This window comes from Pelobates fuscus, chromosome 2 (genome assembly GCF_036172605.1).
Source record: "Pelobates fuscus isolate aPelFus1 chromosome 2, aPelFus1.pri, whole genome shotgun sequence".
Lineage (NCBI taxonomy): Eukaryota > Metazoa > Chordata > Amphibia > Anura > Pelobatidae > Pelobates > Pelobates fuscus.
This window is the reverse complement of record NC_086318.1, coordinates 348621200-348637463: the sequence shown is the minus strand read 5'-3', so window position 1 is coordinate 348637463 and position 16264 is coordinate 348621200. Positions and strand designations below refer to the sequence as shown.

The following is a 16264-nucleotide window of genomic DNA, read 5'->3' as shown; positions in this document are numbered from 1 at the left end:
ATATTCCAAGTTTTTATGATCAGTATAAATAGTTATGGGGAATTTAGCTCTTCCAGTAGATGCCTTCATTATTTGAGTGCTGTTTTAATAGCTAGTACTTATCTATCTCCTATATCGTTATTGGATTCTGCCTCGATAACTTATGAAAGTAAAAGGCTATGGGGTGTAATCGTCCGGTTAAGCTGTCTCCTTGTGATAATATCGTCCCGTAGATGAGTCGGACGCATCAACTTCCAGGAAGTAAGGTTTTTCTGGATCAGGTAAATAAAGGTGCAGTGGTGAAAAGGACTTTTAGATTGTCAAACGCTTTCTGTTCTTTTGGAGTCCAGTTCCATTTTGTTTCTTTCTTGGTAAGATGAGTGAGGGGTTGGATTACACTGAGACAAGTTACAGATGAATTCCCGATAAAAATTAGCAAATCTCACAAATCATTGGATTTGTTTCATGTTTTGGGGTATGGGCCATGTAAGGATGGTGGTCATTTTTCGAGGATCCATTTCCACTCTGCCTGGTTTAATGATAAAGCTCCAAAATTCAACACACTCTGCTTCAAATATGCATTTTTCCATTTTTGCATTTATATTGTTTTTTCTTAGACGTTTCAACACTTCAGAGATGATGAGTATGCAGATCGTGAGAGAAAATTAAAATAACATCTAAGTAAATTGGTCAAGGAGATCACGGAATAAGTCATTGAGAAAATGCTTAAAGGAGGCAGGAGCATTACACATCCCATAGGGCATGACCAGGTATTTGTAGTGACCATATCAGGAACTAAATGCTGTTTTCCACTCATCTCCCTCATGGACTCGGAGCAAATTAGAAGCACCCCTTAAGTCTAGTTTAGTGTATATTCATGCTGTTTGAAGACGGTCAAAAAGTTCTGGAATAAGTGGTAAGGGGTACATATTCTTGATGGTGATGTGATTAAGATCTCTGTAGACCACACAGGGTCGCAGACTTCCATCCTTTTTGCCAACAAAGAAAATCCCGGCTCCAGCGAGGGAAGTGATTAATCCTGATTAAGTCTGATTAATCCTTTTTTCAGATTTTCTTTTTTATACTCCTTAAGGATTAGTAGTTCTTTTTCAGATAGGGGTATATTCTACCAAAAGGGATCGGGGCTCTTGGCAATAAATCAATAGGACAGTCATATTTTCTGTGGGGAGGTAGATATTCTACTCCCCTTTTATCAAATACATCTCGATATGTATGGTAGGCATCAGGGAGCATGACTTCTTGTCCCTTTTCCATGTTCTTCTCCAATATGGAGTGTACAAAGCCTTTCACTGTTGTATCTACGATACATAGTTGAGAGCATTGTGGTGAAGAGAACGTCAAGGATCCACTGGACCATGTAATCATAGGGTCATGTGCCTGTAGCCAGGTGATCCCCAGGATGACGTGAAATAGAGGGGAGGGGTCAATATTGAAGGACAGAGGCATGTTTGTTTTCTTATTTTTACTAGAATAGGTTTGGTCTGTTTAGTGAATGGACAAGAAGGCAAAAAGGACCCACCTACAAGCTGTATTTGCAATGGGAGGCCTAATTCTGTACAGGTTTAGATAAGGAACATGCAAAAGTTGAATCCAGAAAACAACCACTGGCCCCTGAATCAATCAATATTTGACATTCACAGTGCTTTTCATTCCACTGCAAGGAAAGAGAGACAGATAAGGGAGGAGTCGTAGTGACCAGAGTAGAGGACGTAGCAACAGGGTTGGATTTCTTACCCCATGAATTCTTCAGTTTCTGAGGGCAGTCATTCACCTTCGTAGTTAGAGCACCCACAATCGAGACATAAATTCTCTCTCTTTCTTCTTTGCAATTCAGCGGGAGGTAGTTTTGGGATCATCGTACATAGCTGTCATAGCTTCAACAAAAGCAGTACAAGTTTGGACACTTGAATCATCAATACACAGGACATCATGGGCCCATTCTTGTGGGGGGCCAGAGAGAAGGGTAATAACAGTACAAATTTTAACAGCATTGCAACAGTAGGTTCTGGGCTTTAAATCAAATAATAGCCACAATAAAGGTATGATACTTGGATCGATCTCCTGTGAAGAGTTCAGGCAGTGATACCTGGGGTTCTGGAGCAATAGCGTGGTCTTCCGGCAGGGGTACCAGATGAGCAGCAGGAGAAGTTCTTAAAGCTCTTGATACGGAGGTAGCGGCTTGAGTCTGTAACTCAGGAATGGCGGTTGTCTGCACACGTCACTGGGTTTGCTGGAGTCCTTGGGGTGTACCGAGAGGAGACTGCTGTAGATGCGGGCTGAGAGGCGGCGGGGGACCTAGAGTTAAGTGTGGCCGTGACAATCTGGGTGTCAGTCATTTAAGCAGGAGAGCAGTAGAAATTAACAAAATAAAAAAATCTAGCTTGTACTAGAGTACAGAAGTGGGCAAATAGTACAAAAGTAAAACTGGCTTGTTAAATGTTAATTAATTGATAATTTACCAAATTTGCTTCCTGCCAAATGCATTCAGTCTTACATTTTGGAAAGATTGGTGGTTTGGGAAACCTCCACATCCTATACTTTATACCAAATGCTCCAGTTAAGTCATGTAGATTTTTCCATGTGCTGAATTACTGACATTGCGTTTGGAGTTCAGTCATTTTCATCTGATTTTGTCCAGACAAAATCCTGTGTTTAGTAGGGTGAGACAAAGACATTTGCCCCCCGTGGTGGAGAATAAGACATAATGGACACCCATTATACTGAGGCTGAATACTACTACTTATAGTGGTGGTACTTCTGTTGGTGGTGGCGGTGATGGTGGCAGCGATGGGGAGGATTACGCAGTTCTCATGGCTGAGGAAGAGGTGTTAGGACAATGAGAGGCCATGACACAACTTTTGATGGTTTTTAGGGAACACGACTCCTACCCTCCCTCAATTTCTTCATGTGATTATGATGTATCATTGTTGGTGGATAGGTTTGTTTTTATTATCAAATAAATGGGGATATACATGTGTTTTGTGTAAACTAACACAATTTTACATTAATATAGATGTTTGGGATGAAAAATGGGTTACTGCTTAGTGGATTTTCTACTGCTAACTTTATTGTGTTTGACTTTAAGAAACGCTACACTGTACACAGCACATAGTGCACTGCATAGTCCTCGCATTCTTGCACCATCCAAAGTTAAATACAAAAAGGGTTTTAAAAGTGATTTTTAAAAAGATACTGTACACTGTATCACACTGGACTGAACACTCTCAGAAAAAGCTATTAATCTGCCATGGAAACATGGTGTGAGTAACACTGGCAGTGACTAGGCACAACCTAATCAACCATCTCACCAGTCTCACACATGGATCCATGATACAGGATTCTATACAGGCACATCAATGGTAAAACCAATCGCTGTCTTGTTAATCATCATCTTGTTTTTTTAATCATTTCAGCACAGACTGGGAATATTTTTAATAAATGAGGTTAAAAACCAATAACTAATAGTAATCCAGCAGTTACATATAATAAACACTGTTGGAAATAATATAACGTGTGATCCGTAGTGGACAAATTAAACCAAATTGTATGAATTAAAGATGGTAAAATGCATTATAACTTGGCTAATTCCTGCTGATGGCCAAATTCGCTCTCAGAGGATTTAAGGAACTTATTTGATAAAGCACAGTGACATTTGATTACTTGTTATACCATTTAGTGCAATGTTTCACAGCTCAAATACCGTATCTGTCATGACATGACATGCCAGATATATATGATAAACTAGCAAAATTTGAGTACTATTTAATTCAAGCTGAATTAAAACATGGGCAAAATGGTTTTCATTTACGAGTTCACAAATATTTAAAATACAATTTGTCATCCTATATTGTTTACCAAGTACAGCTCTTATCCTAGATTAGAATTTGTCTTTAACTATCAGTAAAATATATATGTAGCAATAATCCGAATGATTTCCAATCCAATGACTGCGTGGATTCTAAATAAGCAGGCATCACTGTAGATGCGATGAATCTTTTTCTCTACAAGGTTAGGGATTATAAAATAGACTGGAATATAAAATATCCAGCTGTGCACAATTATCTTCGAACAGGTTTATGGAGCTGAACAAATGATTTATACACAGTGCAGGCAGGATAAAAGACATTCAACTTTTACTTATTTTTTATAAAAAGTTCCCTTCTAAAAGTAAAAATAAATAAAAAGAAAATAATTGTATTGAATTTGATAATTTCCTTGACACTAGCTTTCATTAAGAGATAAACAGGTTCTTGTATGTGATTTACTAAACAGATGCTTTCAAATGTCCCCATTTAACAATTATTCTATCCTTTCTTTCATAATGTTCCAGTCTACATGGAGTTCCAAATTTATGTAGTTCACAAGTTTATTGGAGTGCTTTATAGCAATACAATTCACGATAACTTGTATTTAAACAATAGAAGCAGTGTTTAGAAAATACTAGGTAGATGGACATGCTTTTTCTACAGGTTATGCAGATCAGCAGCACCATAACTGCTACAGCTAGCTGTAGTGTTCATGGTGCCAGCATTACCCTGCTGCCTGATCATTGTAAGAGGGGGGTGAAACCACCAATGATTTAAAAATGTTTGACCTTTTTCTTAAATGTGGTGCACCAGGACCTCAATCCACACCTCAACTACCTCAGCCAGATGCTCCAGCTTAAGTCATGATCATCACTTTCAGCCAATGAGATAAGCTCTGCAGCACTTGTATTAGTTCTGAGAGCTTGGAAGCTGTAGCATTGAGCTTAGCTTTGTAATTGAGAGAGGGAACTCATTAAGTGATACTGTCAGACAATGCACACCCTACAGCATGCTATAGTAGGTATGTTGCTTGGATTATTCCTCTAATTTACCTGGGATATACTGGGCACTGGGCATCTCCTTTATAAAAGCTGGAAGCTCTGTCTTTATTGAGCTAGGCCTGGTAGGGCAGGACTTAATTATTTGGCTGATAGTTATCATCTAATGCTCTCAGCCATTGAGCTGGGCTTCCACATTGGAGCTTATCTCTGGAGAGCTAATGAAAGCTCTATGCAGGAGTCTTCTGCCTACTTACCATAAGTCTAGAAAGGCACTTCTATGTAGTAGTACACATATAGGGGAAGTGAGGTTTTTCGAGCCTTTGGTAAGTTGTCAGTTAGCAAACAGTTTAAATACTACTAACATTGGTGGTGTGTAGTGGTTATGGTTCCAAGAGTTCTTTTTTTAACAGTGAATTAAATACACATACAAACAAACAAACAAACAAAACAGAACTGGATAAGCTTTATTGCACAGTAGCAGCAGCAGCAGCAACAGCGGCACAGCAGCAGGTTTGGTGCTGTAGGCCAAAGATCACTGGTCTGTTGTCCTTGTCTTCCGGTTGTAGCCCTCTTCCAAATAAACAGATGAATCAATAGAATCAATAACAGATGAATCCCTTGAACAGCAGCAGACAATGTGGTTGAGGATCCAACAATTGAGTGCATTCTATCCACAGATGAAAAATATTTATCATTATCACTTCTGGAAAGTCTCTGAGCTTGTTCTGTATGAATGAGGTAATTAAAGACTGCAAGGTACAAAATACGAGCAGCATGAACATGCCTAACAATACACTCTTCCTCCCACAATTCTATCTATGTTCCTTAGTCTACTATATATGCAGAAAATTAATGCTCTTAACTCTTTCCAGTGGTGCACCCCTCTTAAAAATGTAAAAAAAAAATTGTTTCAATGTTTTCAAGAATATTTATTGCACAAATTTGTAAACTGTATATCAACTTGAAAAAACTGGAACTATGAAAAATAAAGTAACTTAGAAACAAATGAAATTAAGTTTAAATAAATAACATTTAATGACAAGCTAATGCGGCTTTCTATAAACAAAAAAACACAGATCTAAAGTCTAGACCAGGCCGCTGGCCTTTTATCCAAGTTTCCCAACAAAGGTGACACCCACGTGGACCTTGTTGGGCATAGGGACACAAGTTAACAAACCAATAAAAACAGTGTTATACAGTGAGACACTCCCATACAGTATACACTGTCTGGGAGATAATTAAGGCAGATAATGCAGATAATGCATTAACTTAATTATCTCCAGGCAGAAAAAACACATATTTTTCCAAAGTCTCATAAGTACCCCCAAAAAAAGATATCCCCATAAATGTCACACCCCCTGATAGCCCTGATCTGGGTAAACAACATATCCAAAAATCACCCAGATCATAGCAGGGGTTCAGGAAATTCCTGGAAGTCTCTTTTTGACCTAACACACTCATAGTTTCATGTGTGAGCTTCGACTTACCGAACACCGTTCGACTCCCGTTCAAATAGGCAAATTTCCATTGAAGGTAAAATTCAGCAGTGTTTGTGCCGTTGCGTGTCCGATTTGAGTTCCATGAACTCTATGACAAAACACAGCTGAACACGTTAGAATAAACAAGATGGCCACCGCCACGTGTTTGAATGTCGAATGGCAGCCACTTCGACTGTTCAGGAGTTTGAAGTGTTATTGTACCAGTCCAAAAGGGGAACAAACAGTATATTTAACCCACAGTTCACCACAGGGGCCATAGTCACAGGGCAGGAGGCTGGCAAACAGGCCCCTCCAAAAACCAGTGGCAAGGTCACTTTCGCCAAAATTTCAAATATCTTTCTCTGTTGCAAAAACCAGAGTGCTTGGCTGAATAACAGCAAACATTGAAAGGATTTTTTCAATTGCCTTAGAACGAATTTCCAACTTGTGATGAAAACGATCAAGGCACTTAAACATAGCCCTTTTCATTTCCTCTGACAATGTGAGACCAGTGTCCTTTGCCTTCTCTCCTGGTATTGTTTTCCAGAGCTTCACTTTCCCTCTTCTTTCCACAGAAATGTCAATTTCTTCACATGTAGTAGTTGCAACGAATGGCCTTCTCCACAATTTCACTGCGCTGATCTGCAAGAAAAGCTTTTAGAGCTTGTAGTTTCACAATGCACTTTTCAAGGGTGAGTCCCACTGTTTGCAAATACTACTGCGTGATATTAACTTCTTCTGGAACTTCACACCATAAAGAAATGTAATACAAAAAAGAAAAATCACATACGGCAGACAGCAACATCTGAGCTGATCCTCTTGCGTCCACATTTTCTTTTGGATTACACAGTTTTCCAAGGGCTGAAGTCAGTTTTTAAAAAAATTGGCCTCACTGGCTTCACAGCATCATTATAGGTGCTCCATCTTGTTTGGGAAAGTATTTTCAGTGTCACACCTAAATTCTCCATCAGCAATTCCCAACGATGTGTGGTAACCGAAAAAATGGAATACAAAGTTCCAAAAAAGGTCTCACAGGAAGCAACACTTCCAAATGAGTGCACGCCACAGAGGTTCAGAGAATGGATTGCACATGGCAGTAACAAAGTCTTAGGATTCATCTATTTTTTTTTTGCCTGAAAACCACCATCCCTGCCATAGTTGCAGCATTATCATACCCTTGACCACGGCAAAGGCTTATGTCTAGTCCATCTTCCTCCAGATGTTGCAGGATATTTTCTGTGAGCTCAGCAGCAGTCTTTTCAGCAATAGGAAAGAAGCCCAAGAATGATTCCTTAACTTCAACATTGTCACCTTCAATATGAACATATTTGATCACTTCACACATTTGATCAGGGGTGCTGTGAAAAAGAATCCCAAAGTACTTTGCTTTTTTTATATCAGCCACTATTTTCTCATTCATGTGATTCCCCAGAAGAAAAAAAATGAATTTTTGGATTGAAATAGGAAATCATTTTTTTCCCAGATGCAACAGCATGTTTCAGCATCATGAAATGTTCCTTTAAAATGGGATCATAGTTTGAGAGCAATTCTACCAATTCCAGCAAATTTCCTTTGTTTGCTGAAGACATAGTCTCTCTATGACCACGAAAAGGAAGATTCTGGTGAGCCAGAAACAAAGTTACATCCAAGAGGCAATGCAAAATATCCCTTCGTTTCCTTTTTTTCTATGTCCACTGTTGTTTGGTGGACATGATCAAGGCATTTTTGTAGCTTCAATCCTGCTCTCAATGTCTTCTATTTCTCCAAGCATGTAAGATGCTGCTCAGAAGCCTCGTGATCAGACATCTTTGGGTTCAACTTCCACCACAATTGAAACCCAGTAACAAAACTGGATGCTCATGTTACTTTGTCATCAACAGCAAAAAGTCTGCTGCAAAAACAAAACCAACAAAATTATTGACACCATCCATATTCTAAGAATTTTTTCGCCATTAGGCAGAGCCTTATAGAACCATGCAGTGGTCATTTGTTGTCTCTTACCTTTTGATTTTGCTCCTTTCCTTTCAACATAACTGGTCCATCTCTTAATCTCTTAATAAAGTCCACTCTTAAAACATCTGGAACTGGAACTGGTCAAGCAGAAACAATAGAATAAACTGACAGTTGAACAGTCTCCTCTTCATCATCATCAGAGTCATGCTGATGCAGACTTCTACTGGCATCTCCTTTATCTACATCACTTTCACCGCTTGAAGATAAAATGATTTTCTCCAATTCTTGTGTTTTCACATATGAAGCTTCTTGAGAAGATACTTCAGGCATTTCACCTCTGGATTCACCAGATTGAATGTCTTCAGCACATTCTCCTACTGCAGTAGATGTTGAATGTGCAATATATTTTAAAATTGATCCATACATCGCCTCTGTTGACTTTTCTCTTGCCTTCTTAATTTTTTGTTGCTGAGACCTGCTTGGTCGAATTCGCTTCATATTGGTGTTTTCTGCAAAATATATTTTGGGTGAACATTGAAGAGGTGAAAATATCCCCTTCCAACCTTGTGTTCATTTATCTCCATACAGCAAAAGCACTTTAGCCGCGCATAATTACAAATGCCAGGTTGCATGGCAGTGCAGGCGGGTGTGGGGAGAACATGCCTGTGTATGTAGGGGATTTCACACTATTTCCAAGCTAGAAATTATTTTTTTTTACATCCAGGACCATATTTACATGTTAGGTACCTGTAGGCACAAAATTCTAAGGCTTCCCCCAATCCAAACAAATAGGTAAGGTAACTATAATGAATGTATTAACTTGGCATTGCAGACCTCAAGACATTTAAAAAAAAAAGTGATATTTGACAACTGCATATGTATAACTGTATGCTTGTGCATATTATATATATATTTTTGAGTGTATGGAGCTGTGAAAGTGCATGCAGAGTTAAAGATAATGTGGTTAGGGTAAAGTGTGGTTGAAAGGGACACTAAAAGTACAAAAACAGCTTTAACTTAATGAAGACGGTTTGGTACAGCTCATGCCCTTGTAGTATTACTGCATAATATAAGTATAATAGTATAATTTAAATTCTCTGTCATTTAGGAGTTAAATCCCTTTGTTTATGCAGCCATAGTCACACCTCCCTGCATGTGACCTACTAAGTCTCCCTACAGATTTCCTGTAATGAGAGAGCTAATGTTCACTTTTATTGTTCACTTCTTTCACTTTTTAATTAATAATTTCTTCCTGCTCTGTTAAGAGCCTGGAAGTGCCTGCAGGAGTCTCCTGTGTGTGATTAGAGTTCCATAAACAGAGCAGGAGATAAAAACTTCTAAAGCAAGCACCTGATGCTGATTGGAAATGTAACTTTTCTTTGAATATAGGATGTTTGAGTCAGGTTGCATAAACAGAAACAAAACCGGTTGGCTGTGTCGGTGAGAAGAAGAGAAAGAGCGCCACGACCCCTCATTACAAGTGGGGAGGCACCCTGAAGGCTTATATATTACATTCAATTTGTGAGTGTAACAATGAAGTGTCTTGCTATCTAAGAACAAAACAATATTACACTATGTTTTGTTTTATTTATCTTTTGTGGTGATAACAGCTGAATCCCTAAAACTGCATATTTTTGTCTATATCTTATAATTGGTTACCATATTGGGAGGTAACCAGAGGGAAGCTGCATATGCAAAGTTAAGTTGCAATTTTTTGTTTCCACGATACACGGGTGAAAGGTGAAGATTTGCATTGCATATCATTTGTTATTGATACCGGAGAAACTGACGGAAGCCAAGCACAGAGAGATGGACACAGGTTTCTTCAGGAAGGAAGAGATTCTTTATTGGATCACCGATCGGGACTCAGAGGGACTAGCGTCACCAAAATACAGCAAAGTCTGAGTACTGAATACATAGAGTACATTCCTTATATAGCACTGTAGCTCCTCCCACAATTAACTACACCCACACATACCCTTAACCTATTTAATGAATAGAGTCTAAACTCATCCATCCGGTCTAACCACGTGGCTCATCTGATACAAAGGAGAGGGACGCGTAATTCCAGTTCTTACATTCCTGCACCTGGTCAGTACAGTGATGACAGTATCTTAGCTACGTGTAATTAACCAACTGATACTACAAACACATATACATACATATGCCTTGTGGCAATCTTAGCCTGCTAAACTTGTATTTTACTGGAATTACATCACATTCCCCCCTTTGATGCCTCTGATATTTCACAATTACTTGAGGCATCACTTAACCTTGGTTTGCATATACCTCAGGTTACCATGAACCAGACCAGACTTATCTTATGATGTGAATCTTCAACATTCATCTTCTTGCATTGGTTCTCCCTGATCTAGAGCCTTATACTTATATATCGCCATTATCTGTGCAGCAGCCTTCCTCTCTGCTATACTTCCTATCAGGCTTTGCACAGACCTAACTACTAAGGGTATAAGACACGGTAGGAGTAGACACAACAGTAAAATCAGTAGGACTCCACCTACCACTGCCTTAAGCCCTCCAAACCACTCATACCAGCTACCAAACCAACTACTTGGATTGTACCCTTTCCATACCTGAGTAGGCACATGCGCTAGTTTAACCATATGGCTAGTAAGCTCAGCTATTGCTTGCCCTTCGTCATCTATTTGAAGACAGCAATTACTTAGGTTAAACTTCCCACATACACCTCCCTCTACTGCCAAAAGGTAATCCAAGGCTAATCTATTTTGGTAGACTGCTGTCCTCATCCTGGTGTTATGCTTCGCTAGAAGATTGAGCGCTTGTGATGTCTCATTTGTGATAATCTCAACCACCGCCTGTAATCTTATAATACGGTTGAGCATATAAATAGGGGTTCTATAACCAAAGGTACCATCCTCAGCCCACGTGGCTGGCCCATAGTAATCTATAATACGCTGGGGAGGCCATTCATCATCTTCCCAGGCGCCTATCTCTATGGGTCCCCTTTTCTTCCTATGATTCACATCATACACTTTAACACCTAAAGTCTCACCTGTTTCAATCGGTAACAAGAAGAAGGATGGTTTGAGCATACCCAACACACATGCCCCTTCCCAGTCCTGTGGCAGCTCCGAATAGGCTTTCTTACCACAGATCCAGTACAAATTTGCTGGGGCTCTCCAAGTAGATGTGATGGATAGATCAAACCACACATCCTTTAAATTGGCATATCTAGCAAACGGGTTAGATGGTTCTGAGACATTTGAAGCCGACCACCAAGTTGTATTCTTTGTATCATCATCATAAGCTTTTTGCCCTAGACAAGTTAATTCTCCTACAGAAGTATTATACATTATTCCTTTCCTTGCTATGCAAACATAACCTATGATGGAGGTCTTTAATCTCCACTCAGATTTACCTCTAACACTCATATGATAATCGGCTTGTGTAGATATTAATTGGTCAACTGCCTCAGAACCGGACATTACCTCCTTTGCTTCCCAAGGCCATTGGTCTCCCATGTTAGTACCTCCACACACATAGCAGTTGGTAACATTAAGACTACCGGCAATACTTTCAGCTAAATCGATGAACAGGTTTTTAGCATTATGGGGGATCTTATTATCTATACTCATCTCTTCGTAAAAGGAATGGTATACTTGATGAGTCTGGGAGGATACCGTATCAGTCTCTATTCCTATAAACAATAATGTCCCAGGATCTAAACCCGTCCCGTATATTTGAAACCCAAATAAATTTCCATACTTATCTAAGAACTTGTCGGGGTTATTAATGAGTATATGGACTGGGTTGCATTCCATAGACTTACAATAAGGGCTAGTCGGCAACTTAGTCACTATCATGTCTTTGTCTACTGTCTGTCCCCAAGTTGCCCACCCCACACAAGACCAATATGGGCAAAAGTTATAATCTCTATTTGGGCATCTAGGACTTACATATTTATTTTTGCTACTGGGACAAATATATTTATCGTTAGACCCATACGTCCTCTCCCATCTAAGATCCCCACATACATTCCACGGCTTTCTACCACTCGATATCGCTTTACACGCATCAAATAGCAGAACACCCGAAGAATGTACGGATTCTAACACCGTTTTATTAATTAGGGTCCCCTGAGGATCTCCATTCCTGAGAGTCAACCAAATTGTACGAGGCTGATACTCCGGACTGAAGCACTTAGGTTCTCCTACTCCTAAATGGCACACACTATAATCTATATTTAAGTATCTACACCTCGATACATCTCCTTTACATTCGTATTGTGAATGCCAAATTAGGGTTTGGGAAATATGGTTACCTGTTCTCGTAGTCTTAATGCATACCTCACAGCTAGGAGTGTCGGTACCTCTACCTTCCTGAATATAAAAACACATATAAATAAACACTATCAAAAGCACATCTTTCGCCGTCATCCTCAGTCTTCGTCCGTGCGATGGCGCCTCAGCTTCCAGGATGTGAGGGGCTGCAGGGAATGGAGTTCTGCTCATCTTCACAGGTGTCCCTTCGAGACTTTCCTGGCTTATACACTATGTGATGGTAAGCGGACAGGCTTTATTATGGCCTTCTCACTCACACCTGTAACAATAAAATTTGTAATCCACAATAATTCCTCGTTACTCCGACTGAGTAGTGCGTTTTAACCGGATCTTGCAGGGATTCTCTGGATCTGCTGTAACTTGCCAAGAATCGACTGCTGCTGGTTTAACCCTGGAGTGATGTATCCACGGAGTCACTTCTGCTACTTTTATTGCTGTAGGGGTAGACAAAAGAACAACATAAGGACCTCTCCACTTGGGCCCTAACGGTACATTATTCCACTCTTTAATCCACACTTGATCTCCTGGATGATAACTATGAACAGGGGGATAAATATTCACAGGTAATCTATCTTGTACCCATTTCTGTACCTCCTCCATAGTCTTACCCAACTCTACAACCTGCTGCCGGGTAATTCCTTCTCCCAACTGACTCAAGTCCCCCCTTAAGTTACCAAGTACGGGAGGTGGTCGCCCATACATGATTTCAAAAGGAGAGAGGCCCATCCTTCTGGTAGGGGTACTGCGGATTCGCAATAAAGCTATGGGTAAGAGAACGTTCCACTTAAGTTGGGTTTCCTGACACATTTTAGCCAACTGGTTCTTTATAGTTCTATTCATTCTCTCTACCTTACCAGAACTCTGGGGTCTATATGCAGTATGAAGCCTCCACTTTATACCAAGCATATGAGTCAGTTGTTGTAGGCACTGGTGAACAAAAGCTGGACCATTGTCCGATCCTATAGAACAGGGTAGTCCATATCGGGGTATTATTTCTCGTAGCAGGAATCTCACAACTTCTCCTGCTTTCTCTGTACGAGTAGGACATGCTTCTACCCAGCCTGAATAGGTGCACACAATTACCAGCAGGTAACGATGTCCACCCGATTTAGGCATCACTGTAAAGTCTATTTGTAGATCGGACATGGGGAGTCCCCCCATAAACTGAACTCCTGGTGGCTTTACTGGTCCTTGTCTTGCATTATTCTTAGCACACGTTACACATCTGCGTACAATGGCCTGAGTCAAGTTGGACAATCTTGGTATGTAGAAATGTTTTCTAAGAGATTCTTCAGTACTGTCTCTCCCAGAATGTGTCCCGTTGTGATAATTTTGGACAATTTCTACCGCTAGCGATGCTGGTATAACTATTCTTCCATCTTCTAGCTGATACCACTTGTTCTCCAGATACTTTCCCGGTTCAGTCTTTAACCACTCCTCTTCTTGAGCTGTATAAACTGGAGTCCATTGGGACAGTGGAGTTGGTATAAGAGCAGCTATATGCCCTACATACTCCTGTCTTCCTGATTCAGCAGCACGCTTAGCTGCACTATCTGCCATCCGATTTCCCTTGGTTACATCACCATCTCCTCTCAGATGCGCTCGACAATGTATGATACCGACTTCTTTCGGCTCCCACACTGCTTCCAATAGTTGTAGGATTTCAGCTGCGTACTTGATTTCTTTGCCTTCTGAATTCAGTAGTCCTCTTTCTTTATACAAAGCTCCGTGGGCATGAGTGGTTAAAAACGCATACTTAGAGTCCGTATAGATATTTACTCTTAAACCTTCAGCCAATTGTAACGCTCGTGTTAGTGCTATTAATTCTGCCTTTTGTGCTGATGTTCCTTTCGCCAGTGGCCGAGCTTCTATCACCTTGTCTATTGTTGTCACTGCATATCCTGCATAGCGGATCCCTTCTTTCACATAACTACTGCCGTCGGTGTAATATTGAACATCGGGGTTCTGGATGGGAAAATCACGAAGATCTGGTCTACTTGAGAATACTTCATCCATTACTTCCAAACAATCATGTTGACTTTCAGTAGGTTGTGGCAAAAGGGTAGCTGGATTTAAGGTGTTTACAGTCTCTAAATGCACTCTTGGGTTTTCACACAACATTGCTTGATACTTGGTCATACGGCTATTACTAAACCAATGATTTCCTTTGTAATCCAACAACGTCTGTACTGCATGTGGGACTCGTACATAAAGTTCTTGACCCAGAGTGAGTTTATCGGCTTCAGCTACTAGCAGGGCGGCTGCAGCTACGGCTCTTAGACAAGGTGGAAGTCCGCTGGCCACTGCATCCAGTTGCTTAGACATGTAGGCAACAGGTCTTTGCCATGATCCCAAGTACTGTGTCAATACTCCCACAGCCATTCTTCTTTGCTCGTGTACATATAAGTAGAATGGTCGTGTGTGATCAGGTAGACCTAATGCTGGGGCACTCATCAAAGCCTTCTTCACATCTTCAAATGCCGTTTGCTGTTCTTGGGTCCATAAGAAGGGGTCGTGCTCTGTACCTTTGATAGCTGCGTACAGAGGTTTTGCTAGTATCGCATAACTGGGAATCCATATCCTACAGAAGCCTGCTGCCCCCAAGAATTCTCGCACTTGTCTTCTATTCTTGGGTATTGGTATTTGGCAGACAGCTTCTTTTCTCTCTGGCCCCATAATTCTTTGACCTTCAGAGATATGGAATCCTAGATACTTGACAGTTGGCAAACACAACTGAGCCTTCTTTCTAGACACCTTGTATCCTGCCTTCCAGAGAATGTGTAGTAGATCGTGCGTTGCTTGCTGACAGATTTCTTTTGTAACTGCTGCTATCAACAAGTCATCTACATATTGTAACAATACACACTCTCCTGGGATGGACTCGAAATCCAATAGATCTTGACTTAGGGCTGAACCAAATAGGGTAGGTGAATTTTTTAAACCCTTGGGGCAGTCTTGTCCAAGTCATTTGGCGTTTTGAGCCCGTTACAGCGTTCTCCCATTGGAAAGCGAAAATACATTGACTTTCTGCGGCAATTCGGAGGCAAAAGAAGGCATCTTTGAGATCTAAGACTGTGAAGTAAGTAGCCCCGCCCGGAATTAAAGCAAGCAGGTTATATGGATTGGGTACAACTGGATGTATGCTAACAACCGCATCATTGACTGCTCTTAAGTCCTGCACAGGTCGATACTCATCTGTGCCGGGCTTTTGAACAGGCAGCAATGGGGTGTTCCAGGGGGAAGTACAGAATTTTAGGATACCATACCGTATGAACTTATCCAGATAGGATTGGATGTTCTTCTTAGCCTTCTGCGGAATGTGATATTGTCTTAGGCTCACTGGATAAACCCCATGTTTCAGTTCAATTTTTATTGGTGGAATATTGCGGGCCAGTCCTGGTGGGTTGTTCTCTGCCCAAACTCCTGGTATGTTAAACAATGTCTCATCACTCCTAGGGTTTTGGCTAGTCAACACTGTATAAAGTCGCCACTCTTCTTCCTTTGGTACGGATAAAGTCATAATACCTGAAGGTCCATTAAACTTTAAAGATGTTGTTCCATCTGGTAGGAACGTAATCTGCGCTTGTAATTTGGATAGCATATCACGTCCCAGCAATTGGACTGGACATTCAGGCATATAAAGGAATTGGTGTTTTACTACGTGGCCTCCCAATGTACAGAGTCGACTTTTAAGAACCGGTCTT

The 16264-nt window shown here is 40.5% G+C and overlaps 1 pseudogene; it reads right to left on the bottom strand.

The window, feature by feature from the left end:
- Nucleotides 1-6633: 6633 nt before the first annotated feature.
- LOC134586337 (zinc finger MYM-type protein 1-like) lies at nucleotides 6634-8736 on the bottom strand (annotated as a pseudogene).
- Nucleotides 8737-16264: the final 7528 nt, after the last annotated feature.